This window comes from Mastigoproctus giganteus, chromosome 11 (assembly GCF_048544385.1).
Source record: "Mastigoproctus giganteus isolate SK-2022 chromosome 11, ASM4854438v1, whole genome shotgun sequence".
NCBI lineage: Eukaryota > Metazoa > Arthropoda > Arachnida > Uropygi > Thelyphonidae > Mastigoproctus > Mastigoproctus giganteus.
Genome location: NC_143585.1, coordinates 140553198 through 140565663, shown reverse-complemented (window position 1 = coordinate 140565663; position 12466 = coordinate 140553198). Strand labels below are relative to the sequence as shown.

General features: G+C 37.3%; 1 long non-coding RNA gene across 1 annotated transcript in view; it reads right to left on the bottom strand.

Annotated features, from left to right (window-relative positions):
* The window catches only part of LOC150078476 (uncharacterized), a 56118-nt gene extending 50495 nt beyond the window's left edge, over positions 1-5623 (bottom strand). Inside the window, exon 1 of the long non-coding RNA XR_016547622.1 lies at positions 5443-5623. This is a non-coding gene — a long non-coding RNA (uncharacterized LOC150078476). The remainder of the gene's footprint in view (positions 1-5442) is intronic.
* Positions 5624-12466: the final 6843 nt, after the last annotated feature.

Sequence of the window (12466 nt, the reverse complement as noted above, 5' to 3'; positions counted from 1 at the left end):
TATGACAGACTCCGTCTCAATAACATGTTTCTATCATTTGAACATTGTCGTTCCAGCGACAATAAGGGTCGATAAGGAAAGCAGTCTTCTACATTTAGCTCTTCTTCCCATTATTACTCTCTCTCTCTCTCCCTCCACCTCCTCCCAGCTAATGCAGTTTTTTTCCACCTCTTCTTACCATCTTCTTCTTCTTTGTCTTTCTCTTGGTCTTTTACCTCCCATTTTCTAACATTCATTTCTTTCGTTTCATTTCTAACATCCCTCTTTAGAAGTCTGTTATCCTCCATTTTCTTTACATGTGCAAACCATCTGTCTGTTCCTCCCACTCTTTTCCTATAATCGTTCTTTTCCCAATTTATTCTGAATGGCCACATTTCATATTCTTTGTCTTTCCACACGCATACCTCTCAGAAACATTATTTGCATTCTGGTAATATCCTTCTCCTGCATTACCCATGCTTCTGCTCCATAGGTTATTATTGCTACATAGTCTATATAGAGTACCATCTTGCATCTCCAAATTGAGTTCGAACCCCGTCGATGACATGAGCAATTTTTTGGACCACAACGTGGCCCATTAATCAGGCGAAGGAGAGTAACGTGGTCCAGGAAACTTGGATTTTTCTTCCAGCAAAAAGCAAATTGTACTGAATACACGCAATTCACAGACATAACTACACACTGCGCAATGTGGCCTAATTGAGAATGCGCTAAAAAGAGAACCTACAGCCCATTCTTTAAAGATCTTTTCTTCCTTGGTCTGCTCGTTTACATATCTCCTTGTTAAATTTTCACTTCTTCATGTACTCCGTAAATATCCGAAACTATCCACTTCTTTCCCTCAATAAAGATTAATTCCCCTCTTCTCCCTCCTTTGTTCTCATTGCGCTACTCTTAGCATCATTAAATTTTAAATTGTATCTCTTTGCCTCCCCATCCAGCTTTTCATCTGCTCCCATACCTCCTCCTCCTCCTCCTCCCTATCCCCATAAATCAACAAATCAACAGCAACCATCATCACTTGCATTTTTTCTGCCCCAGTCCTTTTCTCGTCTCCTCAGCATTTTCTATAACATCCATTCCTAGTAAGAATAGTAGAAGTGAAAGTGTATTATCCTATCTCAGTCCATTATTAATTTCTATCCAGCTTGCGTTTCCAACCATTCTTTTCACACGGCTTTCAGCCCCCTCTGTATAGACTTTAAATACTCTCTATCAACGATTTCCTTAACAATATAGCTATCTATTTTATTTGTCTCATATTTAAACTATTTTACAGCATCCTATCCTGATATTAATTAACTCCAAATACTAGCTGCCTTGCAATCACAATATACGCAAATCCCCTGGTAGGACGTGGTCCTTCATGGTCCACATTACCCATGCGCAATGAAAATGAAAGCAAACAAGAATCTCCAGGCTTTTGTCTGCCTTGAAGGGAGAATTGTATGCTCATATTTTTCTTTAATATTCATAAATACAGGAGACAAATGTTGTGCCGATGAATATACACCTCTGGACAACGTTTGTGAGTTATACAGTACATTCCAGCGTATAAGTCTACTTCTACCTGTTTTTGCATTTAGTCATAAAAGTAGCCGCCTCCCCTTTTGTTTTTTTTTGTACTCATCTCTAGTAGCGATGTATTCTGGTAAAATCTGCATTAAAAACTACACTTTGCTTTCTAATTCTATTATTTCTGGTCTTTAAAAAGCGTAAATTGACATTTTATTATACTGCACTATAAACTATAATGAAAGCGGTAAGCGTGTACTTTTATGTAGACAATCTCGAAACAAAACCTACACAGATAACGACGTAACATTTACTTTTATTGATGCCATATGTGTACACGGGGAGGTTCTAATTATGTAAAGCCATTCCTCTTTGCCCGTTTATTACTACTGTAGTGCAAATAACTTTCTCTGTAAACTGCCTTAATATGGAAGTGCGTTTAGCATCAAAAAATTGACACTCAAACTCGAAAAAAACTTCCTATAAATTGTATGAAATTGTTTTCGTCTGATAAAGAGCAACAAATTTGTGGGTTTTAAAAAGAGAACAAAATCCATATTTATATAAAAACACAAATGTAATGAATAGGAAATGCATTGTTGTTAATGGACATCTTTCTAACCCTAAAAATAGAATCGAATTAAATTGACTCAGCGTACGAGTTGATCTTAAAAAAAAAACGATTTTTAAGATCAACTTTTTTTAAGAAATTACCGCGCTGTAAACTGCATTATGCAAATATTCTTACCAAATACATAATTTTGATTTATTTTTAATACGAAGTGACTGACCTTAGTTATTTTTAATCAACAGCCGTGTACGAATAATGTCTATTTTGGAGTTAACTCGGAGTTAAGTGTTATTGGAGTTAAATAAATCCAACTATAGCTCTCTTTTTCTCTAACAAGGTGAAAATTCCGTCGTGGTCTAGATCACGTACGATAACATTCGCTAATGTGCCTTCTTCACTTCGATTTCCGTAATGCCTAATGCGAGCGCCCGACTCGGTGTAACAGTCCCTTGATTTGTCCCACGTTTTGGTAAAAATTTAACCATCAGTGCCTTTAAAGAAAGAAATATAGCCGAAACTGTTTTCTTAGTAACAACGCAAGGAGGCATTGACCAGGCAACAACTAACTCTCTTCCCTTCCTTTTTTTGTCACTGAGGACATTGGGTTAAAAATAGAGGGCGTTATTTTCAAGTTAGCGCTACAGCAATGTTATCGTCATTCCGTTTGGAATATATGTGAACGAGGAAAGTTTTGTCTGAATTTATAGACATGACGGAGGACAGGGTAAGCTATTTTAAGAGTAACATGCCAACAGGGGTCACGGATAAGTAGAATAAAATGAAAATTTCACAATTAAATGTCTTCTGCTGCCTCACAGCTCTTCGCATCCTAATCACAGAAGCATCACTCAAACACGAAGCGGTGTTTAAATGATGTAAATCGATATTGAAACTGATGTTTGCAGTTGTCGGCTTTCATTTTCACGGCCATTATGATAAATACTTTTATTATCTGCGTAATAATTTGCTCGTGTCCCTCTTCAGAGTAGAAAATACTGAAGCAAGACAATCTTCACATTTGAAGATTGTTTTGCTTCAGTATTTTGTACTCTGTACAAGGCCAGATGATCTGAGGTTGTGGCCAATGGCAGGAGGAAAGATCCAAAAAATTACCAGTGTCATTTCCGTAGTTAAAAAAAAAGATAATGTAATCAAATGGGGCTAAGATTATTTCCCCGAAAACCATATCGTAATTCTTTTTCGTATGAAGACGAAGGATAAATTGTCTTCAAAGAATAGTATTGATAAATCCTTAAATTCTCAAGTTGAAGTCACAGAAGAAATTCTGAGTAGCCCAATGGGTAGAACCAAGCCAGCTAGGTTCGATTCTTCTCAACTACCTCGAAGTCCAGGTTAAACTTTTATGCACCTTTTTAGGCAGTAGCTGAGAAGTGGACCTAGATGTTTTTCTCCAAGTCTTTTTTTTTTATTATTATTATTTTAGATCTTCTGAAGCACAAACCAGCCAAATACACATTAAACATCACAAAATTATAGACAATATGCTGTATACGCGTTAGCTGATGTAAGGATGAATAGGGCGCTTTTCAGCCGGCCTTTGAGGGTAGTCAATTTTTCAAGGGATTCTAACCTTCCATCAGTCTAGAACTAAATCAAAAATTATTAGAACGTGGTTGTTGTGTTTATCTTAGGAGGGTGAAAGTTGCGTATTAGCGATTGGGAAAAGTATGCCCTCAGATAAGGAGGGCATAATCTTCCTGCTTATCATATCATATCATATCATATCATATCATATCAGCTTGCGTCTCCGAGCTGAAGAAGCGAATGGAATTACTTGTAAAGAATCCAATTTGAATCCAATACACATTGGTGTCTTTTGAAGCAAGGATTTTCTTGCAATTTTCCCACTTTTTTTTTTTTTAAGTACACAAATAAGGAAATCGGCCACAAACGATTTCCAATCACTTCCCAAGGACCTGTCTCTGATGTATGAACACCTCTGCGCTGCAAGGTTACTTCCATGGTCATGATGACATCCAATACATAAAAACCACTGAAATGTATTTAAAGCTCTTCAGTATGAACTGTTATGGGGAGGGCTGATACTGCAGCGCTTAAAAAAACATCAAGAAAAATGTGTTTATCTTGATATAACCATCAGTACTTTATGCACACCAAAAACAGTTGTTTAAAATTAGATATACAAAGTTCGTATACAATAGGATACGATTTTGTCAGACTATAATTATATAGAATGTTCTTATACTATCTTCTTCTTCGTCTTTTCCAACGTTATATGGGGTCGGCATTCAATGTTCCCAATTCACACTTTACATCCTCTTCTTCTCCTCTAGTTGGATTAACTTCTTAACCGGAACACATCTGTTGGTCTTGGGATAGTTTTTACGACCGGATGCCCTTCCTGATGTCAACCCTCACCATTTATCCGGGCTTTGCATTTAAGCTGCCGATCTACTAAACCTGCCGCAGCCATATAAATGGAGTAGCTCTTATTCAGTGATGAAGCTTCCTCGTGATGTCACAATTTAATAATTTTGCGCAATTTATGCCGAATTTCTAGTCACCACTGAACAAGCAGGTGGCACAGCTGTAGTTCTTTTATCTCCTGGAAACATCCAAATGGCTGACTCGTAGAATTACCGTGACCTTGAAAATACCAATAATGTTTAACTCAGCAACAAGTGAGTATTTTTAAATACAATTTGGTATCCTGAAAACTTCTACATCAAAGCTATCAGGTAGCACAACTATTCTACTAAGAATTCCCAGTGACTGATTATAGTTCCTTAAAAATTTAATGACCTTGAAATTTCTTATGTTCGAACATAATAATGATAGCCATTTTAAAAAAGTTCACAGTCCAAAAAATAAAACCACCTTTAGGTCCCAAATCTTAACCTATCACTCACCCACACTTATTTTATCTAAAAATAACTTCTTTTTGAGCAACACTCCTGAAAACCTTCTTTATTAATTAATTTTAATAGCGCACTAATTTAGCTAGCATGCAGCTGGTGCCACCAGCGCCACACCTATACTAACTATATTTCACAAATTTAAGTAGAATTTGTGAAATATAGCTACTAAGAACGAATTCTTAATATTATTAAGAATAAGATGATAATTATATTGATTGCAGTTATCATAATAATTCTAATTATTATAAGAAGAATAAATAGCCGAGAATAAAAAAAAAAACATAAGTCTGGTTAAAAGAAAAAGCAGGAAAATTGCCGGCAGTTTTCCTTTCGAGTTATCACTTACTTTCTGGAAACCTGCTGATTAAATAAGTGAAACACTGGAGAAATACTACAAAAAGAAGAAGAAGAATCAAAAAAATACCAATTCTGGGATGTAATGAGCTGTGCGCTTACCTTGTTTCAGAAAATGCCCAGTTTCTGTAGTAATTACAGCGAAATAACGCTTCCTGTTCGCTCTGCTGAACATCTTCTCAAAACCACTACTAAAAACTCCCACACTTCACTTCCTCATCGGAAATGCGGTTGTAAAATGAGCAACAAGTGATACTGGCGAAACACCATCTGTTCATTTGCTGTTTTCCCACATTTCTGTTGATTTTTCCCACCATTATTTGGCAGCAGCTGCATCGGAAAAGGGGGAAAAAAAGGCCCTCGTCTGCACGAGTTGGAAGTTGACCTGCACTCTAATGGGCGAAGTGAGTCACAAATCTTGGCTCGTGCACAACATGAAGGCTGCGTAACTTAGCAAATACACCATTTGGAGCACTTCTATAAAGCATTAAATACTGGTGGGCTTGCAGTTGATTTAATCAGAGTCGCGTGAGAACTGGTCCAAATGAATCGCTAGGGCAACCCAAACCCTGACGCAAAATAAAGTGCGATGGACACCGAGTGTTTAAATTAGAAATAAAAAGGAAAGAAATTTATACTAGACACGAAGTGGCTGTAACTCTCAAAATATAGGCACTTCCATAGACCTCACGGACTGAAGCGCCTAGTTCTTGAACCATTCGATTTGGTACAATCAGATGATGTTCAACAAGGTTCTTGCAACAGATGATGGAAGACGCCATGCTGGAGCTGTAAAAACCTTGGCTGAATGAATAGTATGGTTGAATGCGTATGACCGTTTCACAATAAAGAATTATTAATCTTGGTATCATCTCAATATACCACGAACGTGGACACAAAGAGTGGGGAGGCATGCATGCTATGAAATTCAGTGTTTGTCCATTATGTAGTCCAATAAAAGTAGGCAGGAAACAATAAAAAAAACTAATGTCATCTAAAATCTAGGCAGAAGGGGTGGATTAAGATTTTTCTCTCTTCAAACACGATCAGTTTTTCAAAAATAGTTTTAAACCAGTCAAATTGTTTAACCTGTCGTAACTGTATCTGGTTCTCCAGTTAAATTTCTATCTCGGGTGCCATCTTTGAATATAGCAGATTTTCGGATTTAATCAATGTCTTGAGTTGAGATGTCCACAGATCTTGTGCTGTATAAGGAAATTGTTTATGATGTGTAGATTAACCTGTTTAACGAAGCGCTACAGATTAGGAGTTAGTGGACTTGACTATTAACGGAATTTGGTTTTTTAAGCGACATACTTGGAATGAAAGTTGACGAGGAACAAAAAATCAACATGTAGAGGACTCTTCCATCGTATAGTTTCGTATTTTAAGCCAGTAACATTTGAACAAATGTGACTAGTTTTTTTCGATGTACGGAAATTTTCTTCTTATAGATTTCTTTTCTTAATCTCGCTGAATATTAATTGCAAATATTAGTGGGAATATTATAATTAATTAAAAAAACTTGTTAGTGCATTGTCAATAAGTATATTTAAGAATATTTCTGTTTTCTGAAATTAACATATTTTAGCAGCGAATCCCCTGAGGTCTACCTTTACATCCTGTGCATCTTTATCCTAACCCCAAACCCCTGCATATGTTTGCTTATTACTTGACACTATTTCTCCATGTTTCCACCTCCCCTTCCACTTTAACTTCCGGTTTGCTCAAGATAACTGTTTATTTAATGTGTAGTTCAGTTTTTTCCCCCCATTACGAAACCTGCTTGTGGAGACGCGGACAGCGAAGATTTCCTGTTGGAGTGCGCCATTCGAAGGAGCAAAATGCTGCTCCTACGATTCTGCTCCTGCTCGGGGAATTGCAGCTGTAAATGTGGCGGGTCACTAACTGCAGTAATGAAGCTAAGCAGATTAAACCTTTTTAGTAACGTCGCCTAAAAAAGAAAAGGGCTATTCCGGAAATTAAAGTTGTCGATCTGTTCGAGCGATAGTTTTCCATGCACTGCGCCTAGCTGTTGTTAGTTCAGAGCTGGAGTTTGTAGTTTTTCCTGTGAAATCTTTCTCTTCCGCTGCTTCAAGGAAATTTCAAAGAATGCCACTGAGTGCCCGAAAAGGTTTATATTCCGTTATGGTGTAGATTTAGATTTCTTCAGCACTCGGTCCGTGATAACAGCCATGGAAGGCTGAGCATGTCAGTGCAGGTCTCGCATATGGGCTATGGCCAGTCATTCTGCAGCAAGAAACTCTTCTTCTACCGCCTTGACGCCTGCACAACTCTAATCTTGGGTAAATCCACATTCCACGAATTTCAGCACGCACAATATGAAAATGAACCGGAAACACGCACGCACACACACACACACACACACACAGACGTAGTATAGTGGCGCAGTGTGACTTAAGATGCTGATGCGGTGTAAAACCAACAGAGCGCTCGGTGTTATCAAACATTACGAGGTAGTTGATGTTTCTGCTCACGCATGCCCATATCACCAAATTACTTATTGGAAGCCTCTAAGGGGAGAAGTAGGTGGCAGAAATCGTGAGATCAAAGTAAAGTAATGTTCTTTAACGTTACGAAGGACATCTCAGCAAAATCGAAGATTCCTGGTATTTAAAAGATAAACCTTTAAAACAAATTCAGAGACTAGCCAATTGCATAGTCGATTCGAATGAACTAAATTCGAAATTTTCTGAAACCTGCTGACCAGCAGCTTGTACAAAGCTTTTGGTTCTAGATTTTAGGGACCACACTCAGCCCACTGTGACTGGAAGGAGCTTGTAATCTGTCAAATGGAGGGAGGAACGAAGAGACTGCTTAAGCCATACTTTGTTGAGGAGTTCAGCATTACTCCACCAAGTGAATGATATATCAAAAAATATTTCTGCACCTCACTGAGTATGAATAAAACGAACAGCTTATCTGCGGGATGGGGAGTGACCTAACAATTCCTTGTTCTTATTTCTAACTCAGCGAAGTCCACTTCATCTACGACCTTACTTTTACTGATCTAACCTAGCCAATCGATCAGTCACCACTCTTCTAAATGCCTTGTCATTTGGACAAGTAATAACTTAATTATCCAAATGAGAGTCCAGATGATGCTGATCCCACACTGAAACCATTAACCACAACTTTGGTTCGATACTTTACCTTTTCTAAATAACGATACCTTGATCTAATGAAATCACTGTACAAATTATAATTAAGCACGAAAGAATAAATCATTCCTGCAACACGAAACACTTTTCTCAATGCTTCCTGGTTTTCTCCTACCTGAAACTCGAAGGCTTTATTCAGAAAACCGACTACAGAACTGAAATAATAGTGCCTCAAGGCCTTGTTTTTATTGGGAAAAAAATAACTCCTCCTCTTTCTCTCCTATGGGTTTTTGACAAAAAGCATTAAATACTGAATAATCCTAACAATAGCAGATCTTGGGGGTTTAAAAATGCCTTATGACCATTCTTCAACTGATCTTTAAAGCTCTGATCCATAGAGAGCTCCTGCCGTTTCGTATTTTGAAACGTGCTTATTATACTGATTGAAAATTTTTGATAAATCTTTGATATCCAAGTATCATTTCCTTTTACTTCAACTTCTTTAAATGTACAAATCCATTGACACACATCTCTTATACTAGAAACTTTCAAGCCAGTAAGGGACTGGCATTATTGCTGAGGAGTGTGTGCATGGGGGATGGAGGTTACATTTACTTATTACTCATCCGTCTTCAATTCCACGAAAAAATTTGAATGCCTTCAGTATTTCTGAAATAACAGCTCCAGAAAGTTTGAAGTGGTTCGATTGGAATAGCACAAACATTCTGTAAGCAAGCTTCTACTAATGATTCATCTTCTGCCTTTTGAAACTCGCGATGATACGGGCACCTCAATGTTTAGATTATTCTATGTGAGAATTTCAATAACTTCAAGTGAATATGCATTAACTGAGTTGATTCTGTTGGTTTAATATAAACATAAACATTATATTAAACCTTGACAACGCGACTATGAGAAAGCGATGATCCTTTCTTCCCCTGCATATTCATTTCAGCAGCATAGTGTCTCGTGTTTATGCGTGAGAATCCATCTCGATACTCTATTACGATACCAGTTGGATGTGTTTCCTTGACGGTGGCGCACGCAAACTTTTACTGCCCCGAAAGTTGTTCCATTCATTCTACATTAAACCGGTTTCCTCCTCACACTTTCTGTAAATCCTTTAAACTTTCTGAAGTCCCTCCAAGCTATCAGCTCTCCTTTCTCTCCGAAAGTTAAATACTTTTCCCACAAGATCTGTGATAAATGGCCCATCTCCTTCCCTTTTCTTAATGTTTTTAAATATCAAATACACATCTAAACTCGTATTATTGTCTTTTTTTTCCCCAACTTTCTGCCTTTGATCTCTTGCATGTTGTCACCTCATAATTTATAGACGCCGGGCACTTCCCGAAACTGTTCCTCAGCTTACTTTTCGCTGATCTTGGCTGTTAATCAGCATCACTGAGCAGCGATTCTATCACCCGCTAAAGAGGAGAGTTGGGTTGAATGCACCTCAGTGTTAATGCAATGAAAAGGACTGATTTTCTTCCATCTATTGCATAACAGCTGAACTTTAATAATCTAGACTATCCGAATTAATTATTTGAACGACTTTCATTTGTCAGAAGTATTCTAGACGCTTCTGAAATTGCTCTAGTGGAACCCAAGGGATACCAACTAATGCTATTAGATCCTTAACAGTGGTTTTGGTTAAGTTATCTGATTTTCTTCCTCTTCAGAGTAGCGGGTGACGTAATCTTTCATCTAATGCTTGTGATTCTTCAAGAGCAACCAAGAAAAGCGTCAAACAGACTGAAAAACATTTCCATCTGTAGATTAAATTTCTGGAAAGTGGTTATTAGATGAAAATATTTTATTATTCTACACTACCTAAGCCCAAACCTTCTGTTTTAAAAGAACTCATCTCCAGATCCAATCAGGAGAATTTAAAGATAGTAATTTAAATAACGGAGTGTCGGGAAATCGCCTGAGTAGACGCCATCATTTTATTCCGTGATTGAAAGCAAAGCCCTTTTAAATTGCTTGTCTTAAAAAAAAAAAAAAAAAAAAAAAAATCATTCAGTAATCGGACATTTTAATAGATTCATTTAGTTTCTGTACCAGAAAATTGCTAATGATTCCTGACTTTTATTTTAGCATTAAATTAGATTTTAGGGAAATAACAATCCACCATACAAAGAGACGAAACCATTGGGGTGGAGGGGGAAAATCTGCCATTCGATTATAACTTGAAAGAAGCGAACACAGGAATCGAGGTCCTAAACCTGGCATCATTTTGCATTGATAAGTCATGGAAACCATACAGGTGATTAAGCCCGTGGAGAACGATGCCTTCTCCATAATGAGCTCTTCTGAACCTATTGAAGAAGACATCAACGTTAATCATCATGGCTGATGATAATGTATCATGTCAACTAAGCTTCATGGAGGACGATTTTCATTCTGCAGATATCTTTGATTCAACTGAGAACAGCGTGGCGGGTCAAGGTCCAATCTACATGCTGGGAAATCCATTGCAGGCGCTGCCGTCTTTTACTAACATTGAATGAGATACGCGCTCCTATATCTCTTTACATATTAGCCATACGCCTATAACCGTGAATGATTGGAGCTTATGGTTCTGTCATATATTGAAAATATCGGTCTTTAGTTGTTATTGAAACCTACAGAAGGCCAGAGTCAATGAATTGATTCCGCATCTAGACACCACACCCTGTCTGGATGCACTGGATGTGTCTTCAGCAAGTTACCTTGCCAGAGACTCTTGAAAATTTCTTTCTTTCGGGGTGACAATAGCTGTTGACGTAATCGCCCTAAAATATCTAAATTGTTTAATTTCGCGATCGTTGGTCCACCCCGAATCTAGCCAAAACCCATGCATGTTATATCCATTCTATGCAAACAATTAGTGAAAAAGTAAAGGAGCAAATGCAGACATACCCCCCCCCACGCAACTAGACTAAGTAATTTGAAACATAATATTAGATTACATAAAGAAATTAAAGAAGAAAAACATAATACATGTGAAATAAGTAATGGAGGTAGAAATTAACTAGACAACAACACCGTCAGTCTCTCTCTCTGAGGATTAATTGATGCTAACTGTGAGCTACGTTTAAATCTGTGAATGTCCCAGAAAGGAGTGACCAGTAGTTTTATTGTACCAGAAAGGTACAAACCCCTGCTGTTTTTCGTTTCATTTGCGGACTATTTTTCTTACCTGAGAGCAAAAAACAATTTGAACTGCATATTCGAGCCTTGATCGAGTCTGTGAAGAGATACAAGAGAGGGGAATAAGAAAGCAGAATGATTGTTCATGTTGGGTGAGCGTTCTAAATAAATTACAACACTTTGAAGGCAGCTTCTGTAACCCTAGTAATGCGCGAAATAAATTTATGGTTTGAATTAGAACATAAATCTTTAATGCTGTCCTCTCCTTGCAGTTTTCTATTGATGGCACAAAGTCACAAGGCCGGCTCATTCTTCTCTCGAACTTGAGCAAACGATAAGGCCAAACTTTTGTTGATATTAAGCCTGAGTTCCCACCTGAAAATAACGCGAAAATTTTAACAATCTTTGTTAATTCAAAACAGCATCTACTATTCACTGTATATTAAAAAAAAAACTGCTTCACTTTTATTTTTAATAATACAGTAAACCCTCAATTTAATGGACTAATAGGGGAGAAGGGGTGTCCGTTAAATCGAATGTAACCTGGAGGGGGGCATTTTTTATTGTTAATGTAAAAAAAAAAGCTTTAATACAATATTAAATTATAATAAGGAATATGTGATATAATAAGTTTATCTTGCGCACTTTCACGTGTTTTCTACCTCCCTCTGTAGAATCACATTTAGAGCTATCAACACTGCATTTTAAAGAAAAATTGCAATTTGGCCTTTGATTTACGGATATCAGAAACTGTTTTTTACGCCGTAAATTTCAAATACGTGCTACTGAGACGCCTTGTTCTAATTTCTCAATTAGCTCAAATTTCTGTGCCATATTTAAGTTTACACGCTTTCTTTTAATTCCTCTAT